This window comes from Vespa crabro, chromosome 9, assembly GCF_910589235.1.
Source record: "Vespa crabro chromosome 9, iyVesCrab1.2, whole genome shotgun sequence".
NCBI classification, from domain to species: Eukaryota; Metazoa; Arthropoda; class Insecta; order Hymenoptera; family Vespidae; genus Vespa; species Vespa crabro.
Genome location: NC_060963.1, coordinates 4,824,166 through 4,845,000, shown reverse-complemented (window position 1 = coordinate 4,845,000; position 20,835 = coordinate 4,824,166). Strand labels below are relative to the sequence as shown.

Here is a 20,835-nt window from a genome sequence, read left to right as displayed (position 1 = left end):
ATTGATACACATTGTTTACGATCGATACGAAGTGTTTTGAAAGTTTTGTTATTGAAAGTTTACACAAAGGTATATAAGTTTGGTTAAGGGAAATATCGACGGGACTATAATAACCGAGGAAACCAGAAACTATGCGCCTCTCTCTCTCTCTCTCTCCCTCTCTCTCCCTCTCTCTCTCCCTCTCTCTCTCTTTCTCTCTCTCTCTCTCTCTATCTCTCTCTCTCTCTCTCTCTCTCTCTCTCTCTCTCTCTCTCTCTCTCTCTCTGTGCGACAAAGTTTATCGGGACAAAGATCAAATGATTTTGATGCGATAAAGTGAACAAATTAAAATATAAAATTAATAAAAATATATTTCAATCGAAATAGAAAAATATTCGTTTTCTTTTTTCCGTAGAGCCATAAACGATCAGAAATGCCAATAAAAAATAACCATATAATTCTTGTGGAAAATAATTTCGTTTCGATGATATTTCGGGAACAACTAACAATCAGAAAAGATGATAAATTTTAAATAGGCAACGTAAAAAATATGTACAGGATGTTCAGAATACAATCATCTCCCTTTTTTTATATTTATATTTTTCTTTCAGATGTATAAAGAAAGGTAAGGAAAAAAAAAAAAAAAAAAGAAAAAAATGTATTTTCACAAATAACATTTATACAATAGTATCTTGAGATCTGCAAATTTTTTGTCGAAATCTTTAACATTTGTGCATCATTACAAACGGATGTTAGTTAATCGTGTCTACGAAGAAAAAAAAAAAAAAAAAGAAAAAAAGAAAAAAAGAAAGGATCAATTTTGCGACAACCTGTACAATTGAAATACAATTTAACAATTTTAAAAATAGCTTCGGCATTGTCAATACCACAAAGACGTTATTAAAATTCTCTTTAAATTCGTCGAATTAAAACGAAAGGATTATCGGGAAACGAATATTTCCCGTTAAAGTTATTTTAGGTTTTTCTAACTTCGTTCTAGCGGAGAAGACGATGGTACCATGCTACAGGTAAACGTATATGATCACAAATTTAATAACTACCATCACCCATGCCCACCCCACTTAACCGCGGCACCCTCTTAGTAGTATATATCAGGGCACGTGTTTGATCTCCCTTAGAGAGATACCATCCTGGCTCACCACCCACTCTCACAGCCCCTTGTCCCCCTTTTTTATCCATCGTACTTTTCGATAGATACTAGGAAAAAAATGCACCCGTAGTAGTTGAGTCCACGTGCACGATTTTATACAAAGTTATCGTCACATAGCACGATTTTCCAATATCACACGTATATTACCAATACGTGAGAATAACCACACATATATATATATATATATATATATATATATATAATATATATACACATACAAATGAAAGTATGTGCCCATGACTATGGACGTGCGAAATCTCAACTTTAATATCGTTTCTTTATCGGAAAATCGATATTAAATATCGAACGTCACCACTAGCCTTTCTTTTTTTTTCTTCTTCTTTTTTTTCCTTTCTCTCTCTCTATTTCTCCTCTTTGTTCTTTTTTCTTTTCCTTTCTCTCTCTCTCTCTCTCTCTCTCTCTCTCTTTTTTCTGCTGTTTTATCGAGCGATTTTTCACAACGAAAGACATACAAAAAAAAAAATTAACGGGGAAATTTTCGACTTGGTCCTACATACGAGATTTGAAAACTTGAAAATTTTTTTTAAATCGAATGTTACCATAAAGAGTAATAATAGCAAAATCATATGTATGTATCATACGTATGATACAAATGATATCTAATCTTTTGTCTAACTCGTTAAAAATAGACGAGGAAAAGAAAAGAAATGAAAGGAAAAAGAAAAAAAGAACAAAACAAAAAAAAAAAAGAAAAAATAAATAAATAAAAAGGAAAGAAAAGAAACGAACACAAAAAAGCAAAGTGTTTGTTCGCAAAAATAAAATAACTTTTCGAATGGATCATCAATTCGTTTAAACGTTCCTAACGAAGATTTGATCTCATTAAAAGACATCTTTGATAGGAGGGGGACGAATCCATCGAGAATGTTTTAAAATACTTACATATATACTATATATAAATATACACATATGTATGAACAAGAGAACGAGAGGAACTAGGACGAGATTAGATGATAACTTACTGAGATTAATTGTATGATATTATTGTCCGTAAACAATGGCTTTGAGAATTTCAAGTATCCAGAGGAGGAAATGATATAAGAGTAAGAGAAAGAGAGAGACAGAGAGACACAGAGACAGAGAGACAGAGAGAGAGAGAGAGAGAGAGAGAGACAGAGAGAGAGAGAGACAGAAATACACTTTCGGTCGAATGTCAGAGCTATTGTATTTAGAAGTGTCCGAGAAATCATGATGGCTATTCTCTCATTCTCTCTCTCTCTCTCTCTCTCTCTCTCTCTCATTCTTTTACTCAGCAGAATAAATAGAAGAAGTAGTAAAAGAAGAATAAAAAGGAACCGTAATTAGTCATTATATTTTTAGTTATCCTTTTGAATGTATAATGAAGTAGGAAGAACGACGAAAGATTGGGATATATATATATGGATTCATAGAAGTAAAAGAAAAAAAAAAAAAAAAACGTAAGTACCCCAGTTGAAAAGGATTTACCTTGATTATATGAAGGTTAAGACGAAGAATAAGATTGTATGTAGGAGATGAGAAGTAGGAAGGAGGGGGGGTAGGTGGGTGATGAGATTGATAGGGAAGGAAGTAAGAAAGGAAGGAAGAAGGTTGGTGAAGAAGAAGGGTGTAAGGAGGTCTAACGAGGGACAAAGATGAATGTAGCGTACGAAGAAAAAGGATGCGAAAGAGAGTTGTTGCATTACATTGTTCTGTTGGCTCGCTGACGAAAAAGAAATAGAGAAAGGTGGAAGGTCGGAGAAACCGTATATGTATCTCCATTTATATATATATATATATATGTGTGTATATGTATATGTAGAATATAAACGGTGACCTAACTCATTCTACGTTTCTTTATTTGGCAATGTCGTCGGTGGTGACACACCAAAACAAAAAAGAAAAAAGAAAAGAAAGAAAAAAAATCGAACGAACTGTTACTACTATTATTACTATACTACTACTAATACTACTATTTGCTATTGCTATTGTTTTTGTCATTATTGTTGTTATTGTTAATGGTGATGTCATTACTACTGCAGCAACAGCTGTTCCTTCTATTATTACCGTGTTCGTTCTTTCTCTCTCTTTTTTTTTTCTTTCTTTCTCTTTCTTTCTTTTTTTCTTTCCTTCCGCCTCACTTTCTCCCACCATATTCTTTCGTCATTTCTTTATCCTATGTTTTTTTTCTCTTTGAATTGTCTTCTTTTTTTTCCATATTCAAGCCCCCCTTACGTCTTTGACTCGCCGATTATTATCACGAAACGATGTCACGTTGAAAGATATGTGTGTATGTGTGTGTTGTGTGTGTGTGTGTGTATGTATAATGTATGTTGGAAATGCTTTCTCGAGCTCTGTGTGTCGTTGTACATATTGTATACAAAATGTACTAAGAAAAAGAATGCTACGATGACGTACACACATACATACACACATAGAACACAAGCACACATACATTTATTTACGTATAGTATATATCGAGGGTAAATCGGGAACGAACGCATCGAACCAATGCAGTATCTTCTTATACATATATATATATATATATATATATATATATGTATAAAAATATATACATATATATATATATGTATATATGTATGTATGTATATCTCTATATACATTTTTATTTCTCATTTTTCATTAAATTTCAAACTATCATTCAGACTTATATTAACTAATATCATCGAAATTATCATAAAAAAGTATTTAACGATGATATCTTTGAGAAAAGAAAAATAAGGAATAAGAAAAGACAATTTTTTATTTATTAACGTAACACGTCATTTATATATATTATATATATATATATATATATAAACGTAATATTATATATATATATATATATATATATATATATATATATAAACGTAATGTTATGTATATGATTATTTTTCCTTTTTTAAATTTATCAGGATATCGTAAAATATTCCCTATCCGTATATCGATCGATCAATTCTATTCTATATCTCTTCGTATATCTACAAAATATTCTTTCGACATACGTCTCGGTCAAGCTGCTTATTCTATATTGGTGTGACAGAGAAAACTGTTCGTATGTTTTCTTCATGCTTTCAGAGAAAAGTAAACGTTTCCGATAACATAAGTACGAACACGTGGAAGTAAATCGTTCTATTCGTCATGTCTTTTTCAAATATCTCCCAGAGTACAAGTTTGCAAAATCATTTTTCACATACCACAGTTATGAACAGAATAAAGAATTGATAAAAATTTTTGAAACCATAACCACCGACGTCCATATACTGTTTTTTTATACCATACATATTTATTATACATATATATATATATTTGTGTGTGTGTGTGTGTCTTTTCTATAATATATACGATGAGTATTTTTTTTTTCGATCGACGTTTTCAATATATTTTTACACATTTTTTTTCTTTTTATACATTTTTTTTATATACTTTATTTCTTCTATATATTTTATTACGTTCTTTTTCTCTTCTCTTTCAATTTCTGTTTTATATATATATATATATATATATATATATATATATATATATAAAGAAATAAAATAAAAATCTTTTTTCTAAAATATATCCCGTCTAACGAGATCTAACACAAAAGCGAACACGAAATGATTCATTGAATCGAAAGAAACTTATTGGATATTATGTAACGCAATGCGGTTTGACATAAAAAAGACGTTCGCGTTCATTCCCGCTTGCTACGTAAGTAAGAAACATAATCAAAATCGTATTCTGTAGATGGCAGACACGTGAACGTCTGTCAATTAATTTTACGGTGAATTCAAGCAAATTTATTACTTTTGCACGTGGCAAGACACCCGTTAAAATATATATTTATTATTAGACAAGCGAAGCGAAAAATAGGATAAGTATATTTTAATTCGTACGAATGAATTCATTTATTATTCGATTAAATTCATGAATAACAAGAATTTATTTATTTATTATTAAAACGTTAACTTCTTTATTTATATGTCAATTAAAAGTAATTATAATCGTCTATTTCTCAAGTTATTAATTTTTCACATATCTAATAATGATACATAAATATTTTTATAATAAATTTCTAATTTACAATGAGAGTTATTTATGAATGAAAAATAAAAACAAAAAATAATTAAAAGAAAAAAAAAAAAAAGAAAGAAAAAAGAAAAGAAATTAAAAAGGAAAAAAGACATGAGAATGAAATGAAATTTCTAAAAGTACGAAATAAAACTATACATAAAGATATTTTTTTTTTAACATTCGTAAAATCGAGATAAATTCACATGGAAAAAAAAAAAAAAAACTATAGCTTGAAATCTGATCGATAAATAGAATCTTTTTTGTTTGTTTGTTTTTTCTTCTTTTTTATTATTATTTTTTTACTATTTCACATAGTTAATGATTTATGAATATATACATACGTTTTTTTATACGATTTCATCGTAATAAATGTCTAAACGCATAAACGAAATTTATTTATGAATGAAAAGTAACAAAAAAGAAAAAAAAAGAAAAAAAAAAAAAAAAGAAAAGAAAAAAAAGGAGAAAAGAAAAAGAAAAATACATACGTAAAAATCTAAATAAATTCATCTAATTATCGCTGATGCTTTAAATCTTAAACGTCCTTTGACTAAATCCATAAACGAGTTTCATTAACAACGATAGATATATAACATAATGCCTATGACGATGATGTTTGCGAACGAAACATGACAAGCAACGTTATCGCAAGAGCGTTGGATTAGAAAATATAAAGGCGACGTGTATAGCCGTGCAACAGGGTGGATGGGATCGTATGATGAAGATAGACGTGTATGTATGACAAGCGAGTAAAACAAGGGTATCTACTTCGTCAAACGATTGATAATTATCATAGTACCCTCTCCCCTCCATAGTCGTTTACTTATTGGTCGATCGGTATCGTTTCTAATGCTTAACATTAACGAAGATCGATACATCGCTTTGATCGAAACATACTCTCTCTGTATGTTTAATATTTTCTTGCGCAACGCAAGAGAGAGAGAGAGAGACAAAGAGAAAGAGAAAGAGAGAGAGAGAGAGAGAGAGAGAGAGGGCATAAATTAAAAAAAAAAAATAAATAAATAAATAAATATAATAAATAATGATAATAATGAAAGAAAGAGAAAGAGGCAAGAAAATTTTACTATAATAAATTAGATATTTATTTCTTAATCACGATCCACACTTGATTTCTGAACGATATCATCGGAAAAAAGAAGAGAAAAGAAAAGAGATGGATAGATAGATATATAGATAGATAGATAGATAGATAGAGAGATAGAGAGAGAGAGAGAGAGAGAGAGAGAGAGAGAGAGAGAGAAAGGGAAAAAACCGCGAATCACTTGGAACCTGTATTTTATGAAATAAAGTTATTTCACGAAGTTCTTCAATTAAAAAACTTTTCGCATCTCTCGAATGAGAGTTCGAACGATATAAATCCGTGAATCGTTCAATGACGACGACTCATCGTCGTTCTCAACTCGTCGTCAAAAGAAAACAAAGAGATTTTAGATTTTTCAAGATTCGATACGAAAAAAGAAATAAAATGTTACCTTGACAGATAGATAGATAGATAGATAGATAGATAGATAGAGTGTGAGGGAGAGAGAGAGAGAGAGAGAGAGAGAGAGAGAGAGAGAGAGAGAGAGAGATCTTATGGAAAGACGAACGAGAAGAACGAGTGTAATAAAAGCGTCCAACTGTTTCCTTACGTTTTTACAAACGATACGTGAGGTCTCTCTCTCTCTCTCTCTCTCTCTCTCTCTCTCTCTCTCTCTCTCTGTCTCTCTTTTTCTTACATACACATTTCCGACTTATATCGACTTGTTATCGATCCACGTTAAGAGGTAGAAAAGGGAGAGAAAGAATGATGAAAGTCGGACAAGAGACATTCCGAAGAACAATTCAAGAAAGAAAATAATTTGTCCCTAAGGTAGCCACAGTCAGTCAGTCAGGCAGCCAGCCAACCAACTACAGATAGGCAACTTCCGTGAGTGACCGACTAACAACAACTACTATACTTTTTCAAGTTATAGTACTAGACAAGACGACTACCACACTATCACTATCACCATCTCCATTACTATCGTTACACTACTGTCTTCCACTTCTATTTCCTTTCTTTTTTCTTTTTTTTTTCTTTTTTTTTTTTTTTTTTTTTTTTTTTTTTTTGAAGTTTAGTTCTATTAAGCTTACGGAAACCATCCCTCTCTCTTTTACAAATTTCTCTTTCTTACCAAAGAGGATATTACCGGTCTGTCAAAGGAAGAACTTTGGATTTATACGAAATGAACAACCCCTCGTAATGCACTCGTTTCTACATAAGATATATAAATATGTGTGTGTATGTGTATACATATATATATATATATTGTATATGATATAAAGAGACAGAGGTTAGTCGAATACCTTGATATAGTAGTCAACTTGAAATCCAAAGCAAATAAGAGGAAAAGAATGAAAAATAGAGAGGGTAGAAGAAAGGGTGGGGAAAAAAAAAAGAGGGATGCTAACCTCGTATAGTACAAAACTTACTACTTCGCTCTATAAGTCTTTCCGCGCGCTTTTCTCTCTCCCTTTCACTTTCTTTTCTTCTTTCTCTTATTGCGTGCAAAAAAAGGTGTTACGAGTGAAGGAAAAAAGGAGAAAAGTAGATATAAAAAAGAACTCTGAGTATATATATATATATATATATATATATATATATATATATATAGAGAGAGAGAGAGAGAGAGAGATGCTTTCTTCCCTCTTGTCGGTTCCTTCAATAATGCGAGCTTTTTTTCCCTTGCTGTCGACAAAAGTATACAGGAAGCTCCTCTCTATCGCCATAATGTAGTCGTAAAGCTTGCTTTTGTACCATAAATGTCGCTAGTATATAACATTTTGTTAACACTTCTTTTTCTTTCTTTCTCTCTCTCCCTCTCTCTCTCTCTCTCTCTCTCTCTCTCTCTCTATCTATCTATCTATCTATCTATCTTTTTCACCCTCTTTCTTTCTTTCTTAAAGCTATGCAAAAACCTTATGAATATTCTAAACGTCGGAGAATTATGAAAATTTGATGAATTCTAAACGCTGAAATGAATGGGACAGAGACCTCCGTTGACGTTTTATCACAACGTAGATATATACGTTATTAAAGGAGTAACGTTTCATAAAATAAAATTATTAAAAGAAAAAGGAAAAAAAACAAAACAAAAAGAAATGGAAAATATTTCCATTAATAAATTAATTATTTAATCATAATAATTTAACGAATATTTTCTAAATGATTATATTTTTTTTGTCTCCGCATTTTTTTTTTTTTTTTTTTTTTTTTTTAATACCAAGTATATCATCGACGGAGATACCATGGCAAAGAAGAGAATAGAAATTCCACTGGAAAATATCGCGTTTCCCTTGATAACTTTATTTACTTTAACTTCATCAATTCTCTCTCTCTCTCTCTCGCTCTCTCGCTCTCTCTCCCCCCCTCTCTCTCTCTCTACCATAAGAATAATGCGTTTACCAAACAAATAAGATATCTAAATGACGAACAGCATTTGCGTGCAATCACGAATGATAAATCTGTTAAATATGAATGAAATTATAATAAAAACCGATGGGGATCCTTCTAAATGTTAATTTTTCTCCCCCCTTTTTGAAAAATAATTTTATAATATCTACGAATAACAATAATAATAATAATAATAATAATAATTATTATTATTATTATTATTATTATAATAAAATAATTATAAATATAATAATTATTTCTCTATAACGACCTACATAGATAGATAGAAAAAAAAAAGAAAAAAAAAAGTAGATAAAATTTATTCTCGAGAAATAAGTTATTTAAAAATTTAAAGATAATAGCGTGCGAAACAAGATATACATATATCGTTCTCTCTTTTCTCTTCTTGTCTTTCCTTTTTTTTCATTCTTTTTTTTAATATTTCAAACGATTTATATCGATCACTCTCTTTTTCGATTTATGATAACACGTACAACGTTATGTGTGATTCATCGATAAATAGAAAAAGAAAAAAAGAGAAAAAGAGAAAAAGAGAAAGAGAGAAAGAGAAAGATAGATAGATAGATAGAGAGAGAGGGGGGGAGAGAGGGAGGGAGGGAGGGAGGGAGAGAGAAGAGAAAAAATTCAAAAAAAGTATTTAAAAAATAATCCGCAGGTATTTAATGGCCACACTTTATATGCCTCGTGTATAAATTTTTCAAAGCGGTGATAAAAGCCAGCTATCCACTTGTATCATGTTCTCTCTCTCTCTCTCTCTCTCTCTCTCTCTCTCTCTCTATCTCTCTTTTTCTCTTTCTCACTCTTTTTCTCTGATGATACTCACGAACGATCCGGAATCCGGTTATACGTATATATCCTTTAACAAAACCTTATATGCAGTTTTTCTCCCTTATGAATTATTGATAACAAGATATTGAATCGAAATCTACCGTTGTTCGTTTACAATATACAACAATATACGTATCTAACAATCGAGGAAGAAAGAAAAATTAAAGAAATCCAAAAAAAAAAAAAAAAAAGGGAAATGATTTAATAAGAAACACAATGATACAATGATAAGCGTAAAAGAAGGAGGAAAAGAAGGAGGGGCGGGGGGGGCGAATAAAGAGAAGGATGGAAGCGATAAAGGGGTGGAGGGGAAGGGGGTTGGACGACGGTATAGATAGTGATTATTGATGATATAGAAGAAGAGGGTGCGATAGAGTGTTAAATCAAATATCGAATGCGCGTTGAACCATCATTAATGTTAAATCCGACCTGTAATTACGATCGTATGTCCAACATTCCGATTCTCTCAGATTTGTATTTCTCCTTTCTACATACTCCGACCCATTCCACTCAATAGCCATAACCTATTACTATATGCCCTACCCTTCACCCTCGTAAATCCATCGATCGGTCCATAAGCATCGACAAACAGTGGATAAGCCACCCTATAGCTCGGAGTTCACTGAGAGAATTAGTCGTGTTCTCTTCTCTTTCTCTTTCTCTCTCTCTCTCTCTCTATATATATATATATATATATATATATATATCTTCTCTCCCTCTGCCTAAATTCATTCATCTAGATAATCATCGATCATCCTGTACTTTTCAAGGTTCCGTTAGTATACGGCATACTAATAAGATATAGTTTATATTTTAAATGCGATTTACTTTAATTAACCCGTTGGAATTTATGGCCAACTATGGGGTATATATATATATATATATAAAATAGAGAGTGGATATATTGGATATTTCGTGTTACACTCGATCTTATGTAAAGGTTTATATAGTACATCCACTCACTAACCAAACTACCCTCAGTCCCTTTTTCCGTCCCTTCACATTTTGTGTGTACGTATTTATACACGTGAGATCCTATATACATAAATATATCTTAATACTTACAAGCATTGTTATGTATTTGTTACGTATAATATGTATTAACGCATAGAGGGGGTGGGGTGGAATGAGGAAAGGGAATGAAGGGGGAGGAATCACACGATACGCGTTACTTACCGCAGCTTGAACTTCGACATTATGTGGTTCATTACCGGCTTGATGTTTCGGTCCAACACTCCATTGTTGGTGCAACAATATTCGTGTTACGAATACCAACACTACCAGCAGCATCATCACCACTACCATCACTATAGCTACCATCCACTACTACACCTACCCCACCGCATATCATTTCTCAATATAGAATTATATTCACCAATTCGCTGTTCGCGGAACTTTATATAAACATATCTATTGGATCGAATTGTCGAATATAATTTCGATAGAAATATTTTCTTTCCCCTCCCCTCTTCCCACCTTTCGCATAAACATCTCTAACCATTATTCAAACGAACGATTTCTTTCTTTTTTTTTTTTTCTTTGTTGTCCACCCATTCCTTCTTCTTCGATACTCTCAATCCATCCTCCTCTAGCCCACTTAAATCAATCCCACTCACTCATCAATACGCCATTATCATAAAATATTATTTCTTTTTCGTTCGAATAGTTTTCTCCTATTTCAAATGAGAAGTTTGTTTTTTTTTTCGCCGCTGGTGTACAACAATTGATTGTTTATAAATGGAAAATACATTTGTCGATAACGAAATTCACAAATATCGTTGGATAATACGAGTTGGTTAATTAAATTTGTCGATTATCATTTAAGACATCCTTCAGGTACTATCGTTCGACTCTTATATTCCAGATTTATTTATATGCGACGCCGAAGTGTCACAGTCGAGTTGTTTTCCATACCGATTCACACGTAGAATATAAAGGACCGGCATATATTCTAGAAGATAGTTATGTTGATATATTGTTGAAACCTAAGCGATGATATTTATAAAAGGAAAAAATGGTTAGGAAGAGTTACGACGACAAGCGTCAACTTTTTTTTAAATGAGATAAAAACATTTCGTTGTAATTAATCGCGATCGAATTATATATAACAACAATGACAATGACAACTACAATGACAACCATAATAATAATAAGAATAATAATAATAACAATATTAGTTGATCCTTCGTAAGTAGTGCCTATACTAACGAAAAAAAAGTAAAAGGGATGAATTATGAAAAACTTCGAAAGTAAAAATTAATGCAAATTATAATGAAATCAAATTTGATATATAAAATTATATATATATATATAGAGAGAGAGATACACATCCACACATACATACATACATATATACATATATACATAGACGTGTCTACTATGAAACTTCCCCAATAAGGTAAACAAAATAAAATAAAATGTAGAACGTATCATCGTATTACATTATTGTTCGTGTAATTTCTAAGTTACATGACATTATATAGAATTAATTTGTTATTAAAGCCTTTTTCCAAGATCATCGAAAATAAACGATCATTATCTTTGGGATTTGGACGTTTAATGAAAAAAAATGAAAAAGCTCATTTCTCAATTTATTTCGTAGGAGTCCACCAAACGATTTGTAATCTTTTCTTTCTCGTCGATCTTTTTCGTCTTGTTAAATCGTGAAAAATGTTTGAAAGAAGATTTTCACATAATTAAAATAAATAAACAACAATTCATTTCTTACTCTTGCTATATATATATATATATATATATATATATATATATATATATATATATATATATATATATTTGTGTGTGGGTGTGTGTATGTGTGTCTATAATAGCAATATTTAACACTGTCGCAAAAACGAATTTTCGTCGATTAATTTTAAGTTTCGCGGATGAATTATGTTCGAATCGTTCATTTTTCAATAGATACGAAATGCTTCCAAATGGTAGAACAATTACTTTTTAATTTCCGTTATTTATCAATGTCTCAACCATCGTGGCCTCTTTTTTTTTTAGAAATTCTTTCTTCTTTCTCTCTTTTTCTTTTTTTTTTTTTGTTTTTTTCTTTTTTTTCTTTTTTTTTTTTTTTTGATTTCACATTATCAAGAGTCGCCTTAGAAAACTTACTTTAGTTATTTTTACCGCGTAGAAAATTACAAAAACGACGAAGTAATAGATGAAAGAAAAATGAGAGAGAGAGAGAAAGAAGGAATTAAGTATCATAAAACCGATAACAAATATATTTTCGTTGAAGAGGCGTGCTCTGGATGTGTAATAACATTGACAAATTTCACGTATTAATCTATCAGAATTTTCTTATTCTTTTTTTTTTTTACGAATTTAAATAAAATACAAAAAAAAGGAAACAAAAAGAAAATCGTCAAATAATATAATATAAATAATCAAATTTACTTGAAAAATATTCGATAAAATAATATCGTGAGAATTATTAATATACTATCGAACGTCATTATGTACGTACGATTTCCCTCTCCCCCCTCCCCCCATCCATTTGTTCTGCAATAATGAAAATACGATGTTATTAAACAATAAAATAGTCATAATATAATCCACGATTGTCGACGATTGTTAACTCGAAAATATTCGTGTCAGGTCTGTCGTATTAATGTTACTATATCGTATTTCCATGAACAGCGAATTTTCCCACAAATTTCAATGTATTCCAAATTCTATAATTTGGTCCCTTAGCAAGCGGTCACGTAACGTTCTCTGAAATTGTGCTTTGTTATCAACATCGTACAATACATAATACCTACCACCGTGACCAACCAAACATACAAACGTACATACTCAACGTAGAGGGGCGTGTGTGTGTGTGTGTGTGTGTGTATGTGTATGTGCATGAAATTGATTTTGAAGGTACGTGAAAATGTCATCGATGATTTTTTGTTACCTCGGTAAAATTTTTGTAGAGACGATGGATTGTTGATTCGCGCAGAATGCACAAAACGTTTGTACAATTTCATTCATAATTTCGCCAAAAAAGGAAAAATAAATTCATTCTTCTTTCGACTCGAAGAATACCAAATTTGTTTTATTCTTTTTTTTTTTTTCATAATACATGTAATCTATTTTCGTTATATATATATATATATATATATATATATATATATATATATATATAATCTATTTTCGTTATATATATATATATATATATATATATATATATATATATATATGAACACACATACATGTCATTACCTATAATGTGTACAATATTATATATCCATATAGATATAATACGAGACGAAAGATAATGCTCTTTAAAAGTCAAAAATGGGATATGATAAGACGAACGAGGTTTATTTCTCTCAACGTTTTCAACGATACCTAAAACGAGCACAGATCATAACCCTATTTATGAATATCGTAGAATACGACTTGAAAAATAATATCGTCGAACCGCTTATCAATCTCTATTGCAAAACATTATGAAATATATTTTACGAATTTCTTAATCTCCATCACGTTATTGTTACGAAATTTAGTAAAAAAAAGAAAAAAAAAAAAAAAAAAAAAAAAAAAAAAAAAAATTGGAAATCAAAATAACCCCAAAGAACGTTATTTATTAGAGACTAATCTATCGATTAGAATCGATAATATATCGAAAAGCCAGAAAAAAAAGAATATATTTAAACAAAACAAAACAAAAAATATATATATATATATATATTTACAATAAAATGTATTATAACGTAAAATATAACGAGATATATATCGTGTAGAATCTTTTAGTCAAGGTCAAAAAGATTTTACGAAGTTTAATCCCCCTTTGCATACTCCATCCGTTTTAGGATGCACTATGGCGAGCGATCGTATTACAAAATATAGCCAAAATCGAATTATCTCTTTAACGCCGAGAACAACCTAGTTTCTAGCTGCGCTCAAACGTCTTCTTCCAAGCTACGAAACGTAGAATGGATAGATAGATAAATAGATAGGTAGATAGAGATAGAGAGAGAGAGAGAGAGAGAGAAAGTATCGTCAAACAATATCATTCTCTCTTATCGTTAAACGTTAACGCTTCAACTGTAACAAACCCTCATAAAATCTAATTAATCGAAACGTTAATGGTGATACTATATGCGTGTCAACTATTATAGTATCAAACGATGATTTTATTCCTGTTTCATGATATCAACATTTATATCAGATCTAATTTCTAATGAATATACATAATATACGCTATTTTACTTAATAAATTATTAGATAAAGTGTATCATTAAGCTAGAAGGTTTATAAAGTATGATTTAAATTTTATATTAATAAAGATAATGTAAAATGTGTGCTCTGAAATTGTTATTGTTTCTCTTTCGTCTCGTTTGTTATTAGCACGAGTATCTCTCTCTCTCTCTCTCTCTCTCTATATATATCCATATCTCTCTCTCGTTTTCTCTCACTCCCATTTGCTCAATCTCTCATTAAATTTACATAGAAAAGATATAAGACGAGATCGTATAAAGAATAAAAAGTCTTCTCTCTAAGATCCGTTATAGATCGTCGTCGTTCTAGTTTACTATTTATTTATTTATTTATTTATTTATTTATTTATTATTATTATTATATATCTACGAATTTTTCATCTAAAAATTCAATCAAATGGATCGTTGTATCATTTGAAAAATAACTGCTTCTTCTTTCATTTCTTTTCTTTGTTTTTTTTTTTTTTTTTTTTTTTTTTTTTTTACTTTTTTGTATTTTTTTCTTCCTTTCCTCCTACGACGTTAATATTTTTCACGCAGTTATAAAAAATTATTATTGAAATACATTTCACATCGAGATGTTCTCAAAAATAATTTTGAGAAAATGAGAAAAACATAAAAAATAAAAAAAAAAAAAAAAACCGAAGAGCAAAAGTATAATATGTATTATTGAAATAAATTTATCGAGATGTTCAAAAACATTTCTGTGAATAATAAAAGATCGAAGGGGATAAGAGCAATGAATTCTTAATTAATGTTCAAAACTATATATATATAGTTATACAAATATACATATACATATATCATATCCATTCCCAACTATTGATACCGAATCTCATTAAAATGTTTATATATATATATATTTATTTATTTTTCCTCCAATCAAACAAATCCATGCCTTTGAATACTTCATAAAGTAGATATATATATAAATATATATATATATATATATATATATATATATATATATATATATACATGTATATGTATATATCCTACGGAAATGAATGCACGGTTTAAAGAGCATGTATATGTCATTCGCAGCCGTGCAGCATTTTATGATTATATTCATACATTAGAGAGAAGCATTATCTTTTTTTTTTCTTTCTTTCTTATTTTGTCAAATAATATTTTAAATTATTTATTATCGTCGAATAGAAATGAAAACGTTATCTCTACTTCTTCTCTTCCTCCCTTCCTCCTCATCCCATTTTCTCCCATCTTTTGCTTCTTCCCGGTTTTTTCTTTTTTTCTTTCTTTTTCTTAATAATAAAAAAAAAAAAAAAAAAAAAAAAAGAAGAAAAAAGAAACTTCACCTTCGTTATAACGATCCGATAAATCTTCGGGGAGACATATATATTCCGTCTCATTGATCGAGACAAGCTTTACGATGAACGAAGAGAGATAAAATAGAAGAAAAAAAAAGGAGAAGAAAAAGAAGAAGTAAAAGAAAAAAAAAAAGAAAAGAAAAAGAATAAAGAAACAGAAAAAGGAGGGGAAAGAAAAAACAGAACATGAAAAAATAGCAGGGGGAAAAAAAAGGAAACAGAAAGAAAATAAAAACAAAAGGACGGTGATATCTAGACAGACACGATGAGATAACGCATAATAACAGAGAGAAAAAGAGAGAGAGAGAGAGAGAGAGAGAGAGAGAGGGAGGGAGATGGAGGGAGAATGAGAGGGAGGGAAAAAAAATACGACAGGACGATTTCGTGACTTGGTTATTCCTCGAATGCGTGACCGTGCGACATGGATAAAGTGCGAAAGTAAATTCATCGAGGTCAAACAAAGTGGGTAAAGGGTGGGGGAAAAAGAGGTAGAGAAGTGATATGGGGGAAGTTTCGGGAGTGGGGGGGGAGAGGGGGATAAAGGAAGGAGAAGGAAGGAGGGTAAGAGTGAAGTAGAGGAAAGGTTGAAAGGGACAAAGAGAACACGTTTCGATCGTGATCGATAAGACCTTCCCCCTTTACCCTGGCTCTTCGCTTTTTTTTTTCTCTGTCTATATAGAAAAAGAAATAAAAGAGTAATAGTCGCCTAAGACTCACCATAAAAATGCTTCACGTGATCTCACGATATAAAACTCTTCCTCCTTGACCAATGTGATATCTCTTTTCCCCTCCCTCCCAACCCTCCTCCTCACCCTCCCGCCCCCGCGTCATGGTCTTTGGCAAAAAAAAAAAAAAAGGGAAAATCACACAAGATCTTACTTGTTCGCGATTAGCCATCCTTTTCCATGTTATCGTCCTCCTCCTCCTCCTTCTTTTCCTCCTCCTCCTCCTCCTCCTCCTCTTTCTTCTTCTTCTTCTCCTACTTGATTTCTTTTCGGCTATTATGAAACGTTAAGCAGATCGCATCGATTATCGATCTATGTAATTCTTCTTTCCACTTTTTTCCATATCTCTCTGATTTATTTCTTTTTGTTTTCTTTAATTTTCTTTTTTCTTCGTTCTTTTCTCATTGCTTCCTTTTTTTTCTCTCCTTTCTTTTCTTTTTAATTGCGACACGTGGAAAGAGAAAGATAGAGATAGAGAGAGAGAGAGAGAGGTCGCAGCGCGGAAAGAGAATATAATCTGAAAACGAGAAATTCATTGAGGACGATTAATCGTTATGCTGTATCAATGTCAATGAAGAAGAAAAAAGAGAAAGAGAGAGAGAGAGAGAGAATGATATAATGAAAGAACGAGAGAAAAAAAAGGAAAATTTTATATGCACGTATGTATGTATGTATATATGTATATATGTATGTATGTATGTATGTATATAAAAATCTAAGGTCGCCAATGATCGAAAAGTATATAATGTAAGTAAGTATGTATACCTAACATACATACACACATATATGCATACATACATGCATACATATATATACATAGTATATATCTGGTTGGACACAAAAGTGGTCGAGCGTAAATTCGTTTATCAGGAAATTCGATAGAGATTCGATATGGCGTAGGATCGAGCAAGGATGAAGAGAAAGAGAGAATAAGAGTGAAAAAGAGACAGAAAAGAGAGAGAGAGAGAGAGAGAGAGAGAGAGAAAGTGGGATGAAATCCGAGAAAGGTGTCAGAAGGGCTCGTCAGCTCGTGAAGACGAGGAATAAATGGAGAAGGAGACAAGCGACTGTCGTGGATGAAACATCTATTAACCCGCCATCTTATTGTCTTTCAAAAAAAAAAATCTAAGAAACACACTATTAGTACTACTAACAGACATTAAAAATGTCTACTAGCTCAATATACACGTGGATATAATTATTATCCACGATCTATATTTTAAGATACTTTAATATTTTTATATTGAAGTAAAAGACGAAAAAATGAAAAACCGACAAGAAAAAATTCTTGACAATTGAGAAATATTAATTCGATTTATTTATTTATTCTTTTTTTTTTTTTCTTTTCTTTTAACATCTTTCATAATTAGAAAAAATTTCTTCTCTGGGTAATCACATTCAACAACGTAGATTAATGCTACATATACATTATGATGCTTTTTCTTACCTGACTAAAAATTTCCATTTCGATATTTCCACGTATTAGATTTTAGAACGCATTTGAATTTAAATGACAATATTCTATGTATACCTACGTATAACGAGCTATTATATTCTTTCTCTCTCTCTCTCTCTCTCTCTATATATATATATATATATATATATATATATATATATATATATATATATAATCTCTTTTTGTATTCCACATTTTTCTATCAAATTCCACGTGTCAATAAATAAAGAAAATCAACATCAGAAGCATCACATATAACTTGAAAAATGAAACGTGTAATACAAACGGTAAAATATTTTCTTTATTGAATTGACACGTTGAAAGAATCACTATCTATGCGCTATCTTTTCTTCTTTTTCGATTTGAAAAAAGATCTCGGAAGTGTATCGAGGAAACATCGATGGTTAGACTTGAGGATTTATATTTATGTATTGTATGTATGTACATAAAGAGTGAATAAAAAGAAGATATATATATATATATATATATATATATATATATATATATATATATATATAGACAGAGAGAGAGAGAGAGGAAGATATAACATGTATAACAACAATATGTAAACATAACGCTTTAAATAGAATAATAAATAACGAATGAAAATCAAGCAAATTGTTATTATATAGTTTAATCAGGACGAAATAAAAGAATCTGGGAAAAAAAAAAAGAAAAAGAAAAAAAAATACAAAATTTAATCAAAGTTCGTAGAGAGAGAGAGAGAGAGAGAGAGAGAAAGAAAAATTATCCGTATACGTTCAAAAATAACACGTGACACGTAAATAAACTAATAACAATGAAAATCAAACAAATTTATTACAAAATTTAAATGAGAGATAAAAATTTTGAAAAAAAAAAAAAAGGAAAAAAAAAGAAAAAAATTTAGACACGACAATCGTCGAAGTCAGTGAAAAACAGCTAGAGAGAAAATCAAGCATTTACACACACAGACATATCAATAATAAATCAAGACCTAAATAAATCCATGAAAAATAAAAACCATCCAAATTATTATATATCCTAATCGATACGAATGAATACGAAGAAAATAAAATAATTAAGAGGAACGATATCATCTTAGTATGAACATAAATCAATAACAATGAAAATCCAAGCAAACTGTTATATACCCTAATTAAGATCGTACATAAGAAAATTCAATTATTAAGAGAGACTAAGTCGACAAAGTATGACCAAAGAAAAATATCTATAGAAAAGGGAAAGAAAAAGAGCGATTGAGAGAGGGAGAGAGAGAGAGAGGGAGAGAGAGAGAGAGAGAGAGAAAGAAAGAAAGAGAAATAAAAGAAGAAAAACAAAAACAGAACAAAAAGGAGAGGGACAAAAACAAGAAAAAGAAGACACACACATGTACATGTATATATATATATATATATATATATATATATATATATATACACGCTTCTATCAGTCGAGAAGAGTTGTTCATAGTTGGAATATAAGCCTAAGCACGCTGATAGTAGCAGGATGGTTGGTGATAGTGGTGGTAGTAGTAGTAGTGTAGTGAAGGTGGTGGTGGTGGTGGTGATGATGGCGCTGGTAGATGCCGCCGAGGTCGAAGGCGGTGGTAGCAAGGAAGAGTGGGAAGGGTGGTGGGCGTATGGGGGAAAGAGGGTTGGTAGTGGTAGTAGTAATGGAGGTGGTGGAAGAGGTTGGAGGATAAACGGGGAGAAGGGAAAGGAGGAATAAATGGGGACCGACGCAGTCCTGTCGGGAGCGTCACAGCGGGCGGACGCTCACCACCGACGCTTCTCTCGCTCGCCTCGTTTCGTCTCGCTTGGCACACACACACACACTCTCTCTCTCCATCTCACTCTCTCTCTCTCTCTCTTTATTTTTTTCTCTCTCTTTCGTTCTCTTTTTTTCTTCTTTCTCTCTTTTACCACATCCACATCTTTCTTCTCCTTTTCCTTCTCCTCCTCCTTCTCCTCCTTATCCTCTTCCTCCTCATCCTCTTCCTCCTCTTTTTCCTCTTTCCCCTTCCTCTCTTTCTCTTTCTCCTCAACTCCAATCTCTATTTCGACAATCTTTTCCTTCTTTCTTTTTATCTTTCGTACTTTTCTTTCCAACTTCCTTTTTTCTTAAACCCTTTTCCATTTCCTTCCCCTTTTCTTTTACTCTCTCTCTCTCTCTCTCTCTTTCTATATATACATATATATATATATATATATACTCTGTTTTCGAAAGGACATTTTCTTTCATTCTCTTCTCCTTCTCCTTCTCCTCCTCCTTCTTCATCTTCTTCTTCTTCTTCTTAACTTTATTCATTTTATCTTCTTTCCCTACGAAGCGTAAGATGAGATAATAAAAAAAAAAAAAAAAAAAAACAAAAAAAGATAATCGAAAGGTGAGCGCGGGTGAGGAACACACGTTTGTTGTTGATTCTCTTTGCGCGCGTAGACGCGACGATGCGACTCGAAAGGACGCGTGTACGAAATTGCCGGTTACTACGCCGGTTAAGCCGGCTGGAAGAAGACAACGTCATCCCGAAAAATCATCACAAGCACGACCAACAACAACAACAACAATACCACCACCACCTTTTTAATCACTATCATCGTCACTATTACTACTACTATTATTATTATACGATCTAGGACTACGATCGTGAATCGTATT

The 20,835-nt window shown here is 31.2% G+C and overlaps 1 protein-coding gene and 1 long non-coding RNA gene across 4 annotated transcripts in view; one reads left to right on the top strand and one right to left on the bottom strand.

Moving 5' to 3' along the window:
- LOC124426796 (small conductance calcium-activated potassium channel protein) overlaps nt 1–20,835 on the top strand; it is a 185,502-nt gene that overhangs the window by 77,862 nt on the left and 86,805 nt on the right. The gene's annotated exons all lie outside the window — the stretch shown is intronic.
- The window catches only part of LOC124426798, a 139,876-nt gene that overhangs the window by 70,229 nt on the left and 48,812 nt on the right, over nt 1–20,835 (bottom strand). For both annotated transcript variants that reach the window (XR_006942798.1, XR_006942799.1), the window contains exon 2: nt 16,894–17,256. This is a non-coding gene — a long non-coding RNA (uncharacterized LOC124426798). The remainder of the gene's footprint in view (nt 1–16,893; nt 17,257–20,835) is intronic.